The sequence below is a fragment of the Lagopus muta genome, chromosome 1, assembly GCF_023343835.1.
Source record: "Lagopus muta isolate bLagMut1 chromosome 1, bLagMut1 primary, whole genome shotgun sequence".
Lineage (NCBI taxonomy): Eukaryota > Metazoa > Chordata > Aves > Galliformes > Phasianidae > Lagopus > Lagopus muta.
The window spans coordinates 21,285,451-21,297,198 of NC_064433.1; the positions used below are offsets into that span (position 1 = coordinate 21,285,451).

The following is an 11,748-nucleotide window of genomic DNA, read 5'->3' on the forward strand; positions in this document are numbered from 1 at the left end:
TTCAAGTAAACAGAAGTATGACTTCCAAAATACGCAAACCAAGCCAGTGAATTTTGTTCAGTTATGGTATGAATTCAGCCATAGTGAGATGTTCCGATCTGAGTATTGTTCTCCAAGAAAGATGCAGACCAAATGAAAAGATAAGATGAGAATAATGAGAATATATAGAAACATGTCATATGAGGTAAAGCCTGAAGAAATAGGATTGCTTGCAGTCTTTAAATATATAAAACTGTTGAGAAAGGAAGTAAATTGTTCATAGCTTCTGTAGTGGATAGGAATAATGTGTTTCAGTTTTGCCAAAACACATTTAGACAGTAGGCAGTAGGGAAGTTTTTCATAAAATCAAATGATGAAACACTGCCAGTGTAAGCTAGGTTGTTTTTGCCACTACAGGTTTTTAATTGGTCAATCAATTCCTCATCAGAAATTATTTACTTCTAGTTTATCGTGTTGAATATAGTAGCAAATGGATTACATGGCCTTGATCCTTTCAGGTGTATCATCTATTAGGCATATTTGCTAGACTTGAAATTCTTCCCAGAATCTAAGAGAATTTACCATTCAGAAAAGGCTCATTATTCTCTACGTTCTGATCTCCCAGCAATTAAACTGTCCTCAGCAAAGACAGACTGTGAACGCACTTACTCCAACAAAAATAAACAAATCTACTTGAAGAAAGAGGACTTGACTCACCAATAATGTAATCATAATTCAGGTTCAGAAGGAACTTTAGATATCATCTAGTCCGTTCTCTTCCTCCAGGCAGCTACCTAAGTGCACCAACAAGGTTCAATTGCCCTGACCACTCTTAAATCACATTCTATGTAATCTCTTTGCCAAGGATTTGCTGCATGTGTCAGTCAGCTATGATGTGGCACAGCTATAACATCCTGGTTCAGACTTCTGTGAAGACAAACTGTGATAAAGAGCAGTGAGAAGCTTTATATGGTTTTTCTGATCATGCACACTATGCACATTGGACCCTAAACTGCACGTGACATAAGGTTCTTGCTTTTCATCTCTGATTGAGCTATAATGTAGGTATGTGTGCTTTATATGTTGTTAAGCCTGGCCTTGTTGACTTGAGTTTCTGGCTTAACCTCAAGCATGCCTTGTCACCACAGAGATCTCTGGTTATCAATGGACTGTTGGATGAACCTGCCACCACAAGGTCTACTCTCCTTTTCTCTTTAGGGTACTGTGGGATAGTATCCCACATCTGCAAGGGAAAATTTGTTTGCAAAAAGCTATTTGTGCCTGTTGCTTCTTGTCCTACCTGTGAGCACAACAGAAAACAGTATGGATCCATCTTTTCCTTCTCTTCCATTAGGTTTTTACAAACATTGACATGATTCCCCTGAGACTTCTCCAGGCTGAACAGTCCCAGCTCTCTCCGCCTCTTCACATGTAAGAGATCCTTTAGTCATCTTCTTGGCCTTTAGGGACTTGTTCCAATATTTCCTTCTCTTATACTGGGGATTCCAGAACTGGACATCATACTCCAGCTTTGGCCTTACTAGTGCTTAGTAGATCGGAAAGTCCCTCTGACTGGCAGTACTACTGTCTGGCATATCAACCACTTTTCCCACTGTATCATATTAGCTTGTATCATATTAAACTTGCTGATAGTATACTTTGTCCACTGTCCAGATCACTAATGAAGAAGTTAACATGCACTTCCCAGGATTGAATCATGAGATATTTCACAAGTGATTTTTACACCAGTGATCACAATTCTCTGGGCCAGTTGCTTAGCCAGTCTTCAATCCAGCTCACTGTCATGTCTATTGCTTATCTAACCTATATTTTGGCATTTAATCTGAGAGGATGTTATGGAAGACTGTGTCAAAAGCCTTACTTAAGTTAAAGTATTGTAAAAGACTATCAGGTTGGTAAAGCATGATTTCTCTTTTGTACACCCATGCTGACAACTCCTGATCACCTTTTTCTGCTTTTCACTGTGCATCTCCAAGAGAGTCTACCTCAACCTTCCTCATTTCATCCTTAGCCTAAACAATTTCAGCTTTGCAGTCTCTATATCTGAATTCTATGCTAAAGTCCCAAAAGCACCTCAGTGGCCCTCCACTGGATCCTTTCCACTTTGCTGATATTTATCCTCTACTCAGGTAGCCAAATAGGGTGATATATCCTGGCAGATGAGGGAATGGTTGTTGATGTAGTCTATCTAGACTTCAACAAAGCCGTTGACACTGTCTCCCACAGTATTCCCCTGGAGAAGCTGTCAGCCCATGGATTGGACAGATACACTCTTTGTTGGATAAAGAACTGGATGGAGGACCAAGCCCAGAGAGTGGTGGTGAATGGAGTTAAATCCAGCTGTCGGCTGGTCACGAGTGATGTTCTTGTGGGGTGAATATTGGGTCCTATTCTGTTTAATATCTTTATTAATGACCTGGATGAGGGAATTGAGTGCACCTTCAATAAGTTTGCAGCTGACAAATAGCTGGAAAGAAGTGTTGATCTGCCTGGGGGATGGAAAGACCCTACAGAGGGATCTGGACAGGCTGGATTGCTGTGATGGGGCCAGTGAAATAAAGTTCAATAACACCAAGTGCTGGGTCCTACACTTTGGTCACAACCCCAGGCAGTGGTACAGACCTGGGGCAGAGAGGCTGGAAGATGAAATGGACCTGGGCATGTTGACTGACAGTTGTCTGAACATGAGCCAGCAGTGTGCCCAGGTGGCTGAGAAGGCCAAAGGCATCCTGGCTTGTATGAGAAGTAGTGCTGCCAGCAGGAACAGGGAGGTGACCTTCCATTTGTAAGGGCAGTGAAGCTGATGAGGAGTCTGGAGCACAGACCTTATAAAGAGTGGCTGCAGGAACCGGGATTATTTTGTTTGGAGATGAGAAAGCACAGGTCAGACCTTATTGCTCTCTGCAACTACCTGAAGAGACGTTGTGGAGTGGTGGACAGTTGGCCTCTTCCATGTAACTAGCAGTGAGACCAGCTGGAATGGCCTCCAGTTGCATCAGGGGAAATTCATGTTGGATGTTAGGAAAAAAATTCTTGTCCGAAAGAGTGGTCAGGCACTGAGACAGGCTGTACAGGGCGGTGGCAGAGTCACTGTCCCTGGAGGTGTTCAAGGAATGTTTACATGTACTGAGGAATGTGGTTTAGTGGGAAATATTGGTGATAGATGGGCAGTTGGACTGAGTGATCTTTGGAGGTCTTTTCCAACCTTGGTGATTCTATGCTTGGTTAATAAGACATACAACAATAATAATATAAACTATCTATTCCTTCTCATTGGTGTTTCTCATTTCCACGACACTGGGATGAGGTGGAATGGGATGGACATTCAACAAATAACAGAAACAGGGAAACTGAAATTAGAGTAAGGCAAAACTGAGATGTTTTGCTTGTTTGAATATACTTTCTGTTCCTCAGAAAATTAAATTATTGTGCATTTGCTTTTGTTTATTCTTTCCAACAACAAAAGAAAGAAGAAAAGGTCTTCAATTATAAGATTTTTCAAGTTGCTTTCAGTCGATGTCATAGGAGTCAGAGCTTTTATCACTATCAAGAAAAAAAACAACAGAAAACAAAACCAACAATTTTATACAACCTTGTTTTAATAAGTTCCATGTGAAAAATGGGACTGAAAATTTTAGGCCAATTACTGAAACTCATAAAAAAGGACCAGGATTAAATTAAAAAAAAAAAAAACACACATAAAAACAACACATCATAATAAGGAAAACAAAACTTATAGAATTTACTTGTATAAAAATGACTGACAGCATTATTGATAATGTTCTAAAATATAATAAAAATTAAATGAAGTCATGAAAATATATATCTAATAAACATTTAAAACATTAGCTAGCCCTCATGAGCCATATGCTGGAAGGTTGTACATATTTTCTTTCTAACTTTTACTACGGTATTTCCAAAAAGCAACATTTTAAGGTTTAATAGACATAGTCTATAATAAAATGGTTAAAGCAGGTAGTTTAAAATGCAAATTGTATATTCTCATGCTTTGTGTGAAGTGGGCCCGTATGTGCAATATGGTTATGGTGAGAGTTTCCTGACAGCAAGAAAGATTTGCCCATTTTTTCAGAGGTAGTTAAGAAATAAAGCAGCAATCAAACAACATTAGCATCATGCAACATTTCAAGCTCCTAGTTTGAGGAGAGCTACTACTCCCAAGTTATAATTATTATTTATGATTAATTCTTATCTCATACATTCTGTCTGGGATCACTGATTTTCTATAGAATTTTTCAGATTATTGTCTCAGAGGAGTACATTTAAGCTAATAGCAAACTAGGCTGACGCTGTGATGAAACTGATGCCGAAGTGTTTTAAACAGAAAGGGCAGAAAAACAAAAAAAGAATTGAAGCAAAAGGACAGCGTGCAATATTTACATCTTTGTTCTTGCTTTTCAACAAGAAATTCAATAAAACACCTGTCTTAAAGTCTGTTTGCTCCTTTCACTATCTTTACCCTTTTGTCTTTTAAAAATAGCTCTGCTGAATGACTCTATGCTTTGCCTTCACACTGAGCTTCTTTTTAGATTCTCGTGCTACATAAATTGTGTTACATAGACAGCTTGGTTAAAAAATACATGTACTCATACAAGCTCACACTTATTCCAACCAAATTAAAGTTCTCCTTTAGATTCAGGGCAGATTATTCAGAAAGCTCTGTTTAAAGCCTCTCTGCTTCCACTGCCATCTGGTTGATCATTTAAGCTAACATTACATGACTGCTAGTGCAGATGAAGTCTTTAAAAGCATAAAAAACTTTAGCTTTATTGAACTTTACTGAAACAACAGGGATTTATTACTGAAATTAGTGGGTGCTAACTTCATATATATGCCATTTTTTCTAAGGCATTTAAAGATTAGGCTAAATAGTTTTGTAATGACAAATCACAGGAATAGTAGGCCATTGGAATAGATTTCAGCTTTTTTTTTTAAGGCTTTCATCTTAAAATGAAATCACAGAAGTGGGATTTGAGTGGCATTCCAGTCCAAATCAGCCTTGATGATGTGGTTGAACTGTGCACCAGGGACCCAGCTGCTCTGGGGATAGAAGTAGATCTCACACAGTGCTGCAGACCATGTGTCCTGTTGGATTTAGCTTTACAAGAAGGAAACAAACACTGGATTAACAAAAGATCACAAGACAAACCCCATTCCTTATCAAAACTACTGCTGTGGAGCAGAAATGGGCAATCTACTTCACAAGGAGGGGAAGCCACAGGTGAGGTTAGCTAAGCAAAGGCATCACAGTCTCCATCAGCACACAGGCCCGTGGTATCTGAGCAGGGTGAGCATAGCAGAGACGTCCAGTGAGGGTCCAGTTAAGCAGACAAACCACAGGAAACAAATCAGGCATAGCAACCATCCAGAAAATCAAATCAACAGCTCAGGAATGGCAGGGAGAGTAATGAAAATAGGAGCTGTACAGTGTAGCAGTGATGAGGACAAGGGGTCCAGGATTTAGGTTCATGGGGTTCATGGCAGAGGACAGGCTGGGTGGTTGGGGGACCCAGGTGTGGTACTAAGGTCTCTCAGTGTCCTCAGGGTCTTGTCAGCTATTCCACGTAGGAGCTCAGGAGCCAGGAGCCTCAGCAGAAGATATTTTCACTACTAGGAGGAAAATGTTCTCAGCAGGGCCTCTAACTTGTCCCCCTACTTCTGTAGCAAAACATCCCAGTCTCATTAAAGTTAGAATTACCCTGGGTAACAGACTGTGAAGGAAAAGTAAATGACTGTAGATAGACCAATAAAACCAAAGAAATAATTAAATAGGTCCTTGTGGATAAGTAGCATTCCAGAAAACACAGCAATGGTTCAGCCTATTTATTATTTGGTAGATGATGTTCTGACTTTATGGGAAAGTGCTTATTACTTCTCCCATTTTCAGTATTGATCTTGGTATTGTAAAAAATAGTACTTGGATTACAATGCCAGCTGGTTCCTGGAAAGATATAAAGTACACAAACACATACCATCCTGGTCATTTCATCCATGATTAGAGTTAGTTAAATTTAGAAAGAATAAAAACCTAGAAATACAGATCAAAAGAGATATTCCGTTCACCAATTCTAGACTCTTGCTTTCGATTCCATTATTCAATTCATAAGCTTAGCATTTGAAGTATTGGTGTTTTTGCCCTCAGAAGCATCACTGATTAACTCTTAATGGTGTTTATCAAACAAGTTAAATAAATGTTCTGACCAGGATTAACAGCTCCATTTGATATCCAGATAGCACTGAAGTGTTGCAAATAACTGTGGTAGAAGGACTCTTCAGCTGACAAAAATTCAAGACAGAACAAGCTACCAAGCGAGATTACTTCGTTCATCAATTTTGCTTCACTCTCTTTGTCCTCCTCCAACTTTTCTCTAGTCTGGGGCAGAGGTATGCTAAGAGTTGCCCCATAATGGATTAACATTTAGAAGCATTCACTTTCCTCCAATTCTACTAGTTAGTTCAACTATTGCCACTCTGTGTTTATATTATATTTATTTTATATTTAAACTTCCATGGCTACATCACCACCACCAACAGTGAAAGGTCACTAGAAGCAGCATTAGTATTGGCAAAACAGTTTGAGCGCTGGAGTAATAGATTGCTGTGCAAATTTGGATAACCTCAAGCTAGTCTTAATCATAAGAGAAACTAAACTGGCCTCTGGCTTTCTAGGATCATAGAAACATAAATTTACCTTTAAGCATTTTTCAAGGGAAATAGTTTGGGCTAACACAGCTACTCATTAGTCTTGTGTAATGTCTGATTATTTTTTAATACAGTTATAGGGAGCTTTATAAAAAATAAACATCCCAAGAAAAAATGCTGGTTTCTTCCATTTGAATTGCCAGCTACCACTCTGAATGTTGTGAGCTGGATTCATAACTTTGTGAGCACCTGCCAATACTTTTGAGGAGGGAAATTTGATCTAGGACAAAAAGAAGAAAACACAAGGCTAGTCAGAAGGGCTTGTAATAACTTACCTCAGATACTTAATAAAATTATGATGGTTTCTTTCGAGGGAAATCACATTTTTACAGCATTGAAATCCATAAATTATATTTTTTAAGCCTGCAGTAAAATTTCTAAGGGGATAATTTTTTTCTTTCTTAGACGAAATTCCACTGGAAGAGAGAAGCAAAATGGTATGCGTTATATATACATTGATTATACAATTTATGTATATATATATATACATATTGCATTATATTATATAATATCATATATAGAATCATGTAATCATTTGAATTGGAAGGGACCATTAAAGGTCATCTAGTCCAACTCCCCAGCAGCAACCTGGGACACCTACAGCTAGATCACATTGTTCAGAAGGTTCAGAGGGTGCAATTTTTTCTGCATGGAAGAATTCAATGACAACACCTTTGCTTATATGCACTTTCATGTCAGACATTATTTTGTCAGACTGCCCCTCTGCTGCCATCTCTCACACAGTAACAAAGTAATGGAATACTGGCAGGAAGGTGCAACCTCTACTGCCGTACCGCCACCAACCACCTCATTTCATGGGCCAAAATGATGCTATAGGAGACATTAATTTTGGAGCAGCCCTTGTAAATACATCACACACTGCTGGCTCTTTATGCAACATGTATTGCTTTTCCTGAGTTGTGGAACTTAACTGCCTGTGCCGGCAAGGTTTTTGGGGGTTTTCTGCAAGATTTTGTCATGTGCCATCTGTAACTCATCCAAAGACTTCCTGGGTGTGTTACTGGAGTTAGAAAATTCCAGTGAAGGTTTCCAACAGGTAGTTTTCATGCAGCCACTGTATTTCCCAGGGTAACAGTGATTAGGAGCAGGTTTTTCTGTATCAGCCGGCGGCAGGATCCAGAAATATTCTCAGTAGATTTAATTTACTAGCATAATTCTCAAGTTCTCATCTTCCCTTAGTTTTTACCTGATCTCTGTAAAAATCCCTCTGATCTCCTACAACCCAGAATTAGTAATACTATGTTCAGATAAAATGAGTTGGATTTTTCATACTTCTTTTTAGTAACAGAAAATAGAAAGGGGAATGCTAAGGTTCTTGTTGTCAAAAACTAGCAATGATCATTTCCTGTAGCTGTTTTCAGATGATGAGCAGAGTGAACAGTGTACTCACATACAGGAAATCACTGAAGGCTTTGTGAACAATCTGCTTCATGAATTGCAAGCTGGAACAAGTATCTGGGATGCAAAGAAAGTAAAAAAAAATCATCCTTATATTATGCAGCATTTTTCATCTCAAACAACATCAGGGTTTGGGAATTTACAAGCCTGCCAGGTGAAACAGTCAAATTGATTTCCTGAAAAGTGTTTTGAGAAGAGTGGTTCAATTTGTCAAATTTGGTAGTTCTCTTTGCTGACAGAGAAATGTCTGGTGTAGTAGCATAAATCAAACTACCTCCAGTAATGTTTGTATGCATGTAGCAAGAACAAAAGGATTTTGTTATTACCCTCTCTGACACATAACAGGCACAGCAGAGCCAAGCATGCAGGTTAGTGCCAAGGCTATGAGGCAAAAGCAATTCGATAAAAGATTGAAAAACACATTTCTAGTCCTGTTTGGGTCATAAATCCTTCAAGGACTTCTGTGACTTTGTGAATATCAATTGCACATCTCTGCCCACAGAGAGCAGTCTCAAGCTCATACTTCTGCTTACAACTGAAAAAGAGTCCTGCTGATTTGGTCAGCACTAAAAGATCACTTACAGTCCTCTGAAGCAACACCGTGTTCGCTGCTCTGCTAAACAAGTTTGCTTTGTCCCTGTACAGAGCCCGCAGTTGTTGGTCAAAAAAGCCAATGCAGTTCTCAAAAAACTGATCTAATCACTCCATGCAAGATACCACCAAATCAGTACAGAAAACGGGGGAAAAAAAAAAAAAAGTTGGCATTCCTCCAAATTTCTACATCATATCATGCAATGCAATGCACTGTCAATAGGTTATCTCATTTGATGACGTTTAATGATCACAGTGAAACTTAATTCTATCTTGGAACTCCATAGATTCAGATTTGTTATATGTGTTTAAATTTTTATTTTTCTTTTTCACTCTTTTTAGATAATTTTGCTTCTTACAGCTTTTGGCAACTGTTAAAACATTGACAAAATCAATTTGAAAAAAAAAAAACCAAAACCCACAAATCATGTATAAAAAGAAAGCAGGAGAGAAAACCTACCTTTTTTTTTTTTATTTACTGCTGTTTATATTCCAATAGTTTAATATCCTGTTCTTCTCTGCAAGAGGGAAATAAAAATAATGAAAACTGTTAAGTTGAAAGGACAAAAATATTTGAGTAATGCAGGACTGAAATTGTTTATCCAGTCAGCAAAATAAGTGGTTTTGTTTTTATTGCCTGCTGAAGTGCTTGAAGTTAAAGGCTGTATTCTCCTCATTTTTTGAACACACATGCCAAGAACTTACAGATACGGACCAAACACATCCTCAAGGAAAGTTTGTTGAAGCACTGTTGTTGTTTTTTTTCCTAGATGAGCGAGATTTTCTGAGGTAAGTCTGCTGCATGGCAACGGTTGTTAGATAATTTTTAATGAAGCCTTCCTGTTACCTTCCAGATTCCTTTCTTTCATTGAGATTTAAAAATAGCTTGCACTATTTCTGAATTAGTCACATTTGAAGCCAACACTGGAAGTTTCCTTGCAGGTCTCTCAGAGTTGTTTCCTGCACAGAAATGTTGACTTCATGAACTGTGAAGAGACGGAAGAAACTGACAAATTTTTCGGCTTGAATTGGAACATAAAGACAGATTTCTTCATGAAATAAATCATGTGAAATCCATTTCCAAGGAGACATTTGACAAGCTGTCAAGATATTGGCTGGACAAGCATTGGGTAGCACTACACAGGAGTGAGACAGTGACAACAGTGAGGAAACGTGTCATTTCAGCTCTGTATTCTATTTCTTGAGAACCAGATGTCATCAGAGAGAAATCATTCTTCCTGTCAGATTGATTTTATGTACTAGAACTCTACAGGCTGACCATTTCAAAGATGCACATTCACAAAATGTAAATTTTGAGCCCAAAGTATGCAGATTCCTTTCACAACCAATGGTGAGACACACAGGTGATTACTTTCATGAGTTCACTCATCTCTTGGGCTCTTGTTGGATCATTTCTCTAGTCTGTCAAAATCCCTCTGAAGGAGAGACAATACACAACCACTCCTCCCAGTTTTTTATTATATTCAAACTTACTGAGGGATACACTCTGTGCTGTTATCCTGGCCATTAAGGAAGATGTTACATTGCACTGGACCCATGATTAATTCCTACATCTCTATCTGTCCTCCCACATGATTTTGTCCTGCTGATTACAATCCTTTCAGACCAGCTGCTCAGCCAGTCTTTATTCCAGCTGTCAATTGTCTCTGAATATATAAGAAATAGAGTTGATAACCCTAATAAAGTCAAGATAAACTAAAGTCAAGTCTCCACAAGCAAGCTTGTCACCCCATCGTAAAGGGTTATCATATTGGTTAAGTATGATTTCCCACTTCAGAAATGCATGCTGACTATTCTCTACAACCTTTTTGTCCTCTTTATGTTTGGAAAAGGTACCCAGGAGGATTTGCTCCATCTTCATCCTACTTCAACATTCACAGGTTCATCTACCACAGCATGTATTCAACAGTACTCTTTAACTAAAGACAAGTCTTAGTTCCTCCCATTGGTCTTACCACCTGGAATTCCTCTTACCAATAAAGACAGTCAAAGGGGGCACTGACTAACTCAGCCATCTCTAGTCTGCTATCACTATGTTTTTTGTCATCGTGCCTTTTGTCACCCCAGCAACATGCATTTTCCTTAGTCTTCCTTCTGCTGCTGATATATCCAGAGGTCCTTCTTGTTGCCTCTCATGTCCCTTGCCAGGTTCAATTCCAAGTGGGCTTTAGCTGTCCTCCCTTTCAGTGACTGTTTTTATTCAGAGGGATTGAACTGTCAGAGAGAAACATCAGACCAGGACATATCAGCTGTATGTCAACAGGGCTTCCTTTTCCAGGAAATTTCTCAGGAAATATTTTGGCCAACTTTCTGCATAGCAGCAGTAAAAGTTGTTCAGAACTGAGATCAACATCTAAATTCATAATTTAAGTTTCTAAGTTCAAATTCAATATTCAACATTTCTGGAGACAAATAAGAACAGTTAAGTATTGCTAACCTTCATTAGAAATCTCCCTGAGAATGAATAGTTTACAAGTGTGATCTTTCCTTCCTTTTCACCTCTGCTTGAAAAAAATACGAAGTTAGGACACAGACAAGCATGTGCGTACGTGGCAGGCTTTATTGTGCATGTTACATCTCCTGCGCTTTAAAATCCTGATGAAAAATCATGAACATTTTTCCAACAGTATTAAAGAGTATCATTATTTTTCCATTGATTTAAAGGAAAGGTATTATGTTAATTAGAATCACAGAATCACAGAATTGTAGGGGTTGGAAGGGACCTCCAGAGATCATCGAGTCCAACCCCCAATCCCAGAATCATGGCCTCACCTGATGAGTCTGACATCTCACAAGATCCACCCTTACTTAATATCTTTTGGGTTTTTATGAGAGCCTTATAAAATAATAAATTCTATGGGGGGACTCTTCTGCTTAAAAAATCAATAAACCTAAGACCTAATTGTTAGTCTCCTCTTTCTTGAAGTTCTTAATCATCTATGCCCTGAGGAATATTGTATTTGTATTTTTTAAACATCTTGCTTGCAAGAAAAATGT

At 38.5% G+C, this 11,748-nt stretch overlaps 1 long non-coding RNA gene across 1 annotated transcript; it reads right to left on the bottom strand.

The window, feature by feature from the left end:
- Positions 1-3,771: 3,771 nt before the first annotated feature.
- LOC125692721 (uncharacterized) lies at positions 3,772-8,198 on the bottom strand. Its single transcript, XR_007376811.1, has 3 exons — positions 8,132-8,198; positions 6,996-7,136; positions 3,772-5,116 (listed from the first exon to the last, which is right to left on the bottom strand). It is a non-coding gene; the product is annotated as an uncharacterized LOC125692721 (long non-coding RNA).
- Between the last annotated feature and the right edge of the window lie 3,550 nt (positions 8,199-11,748).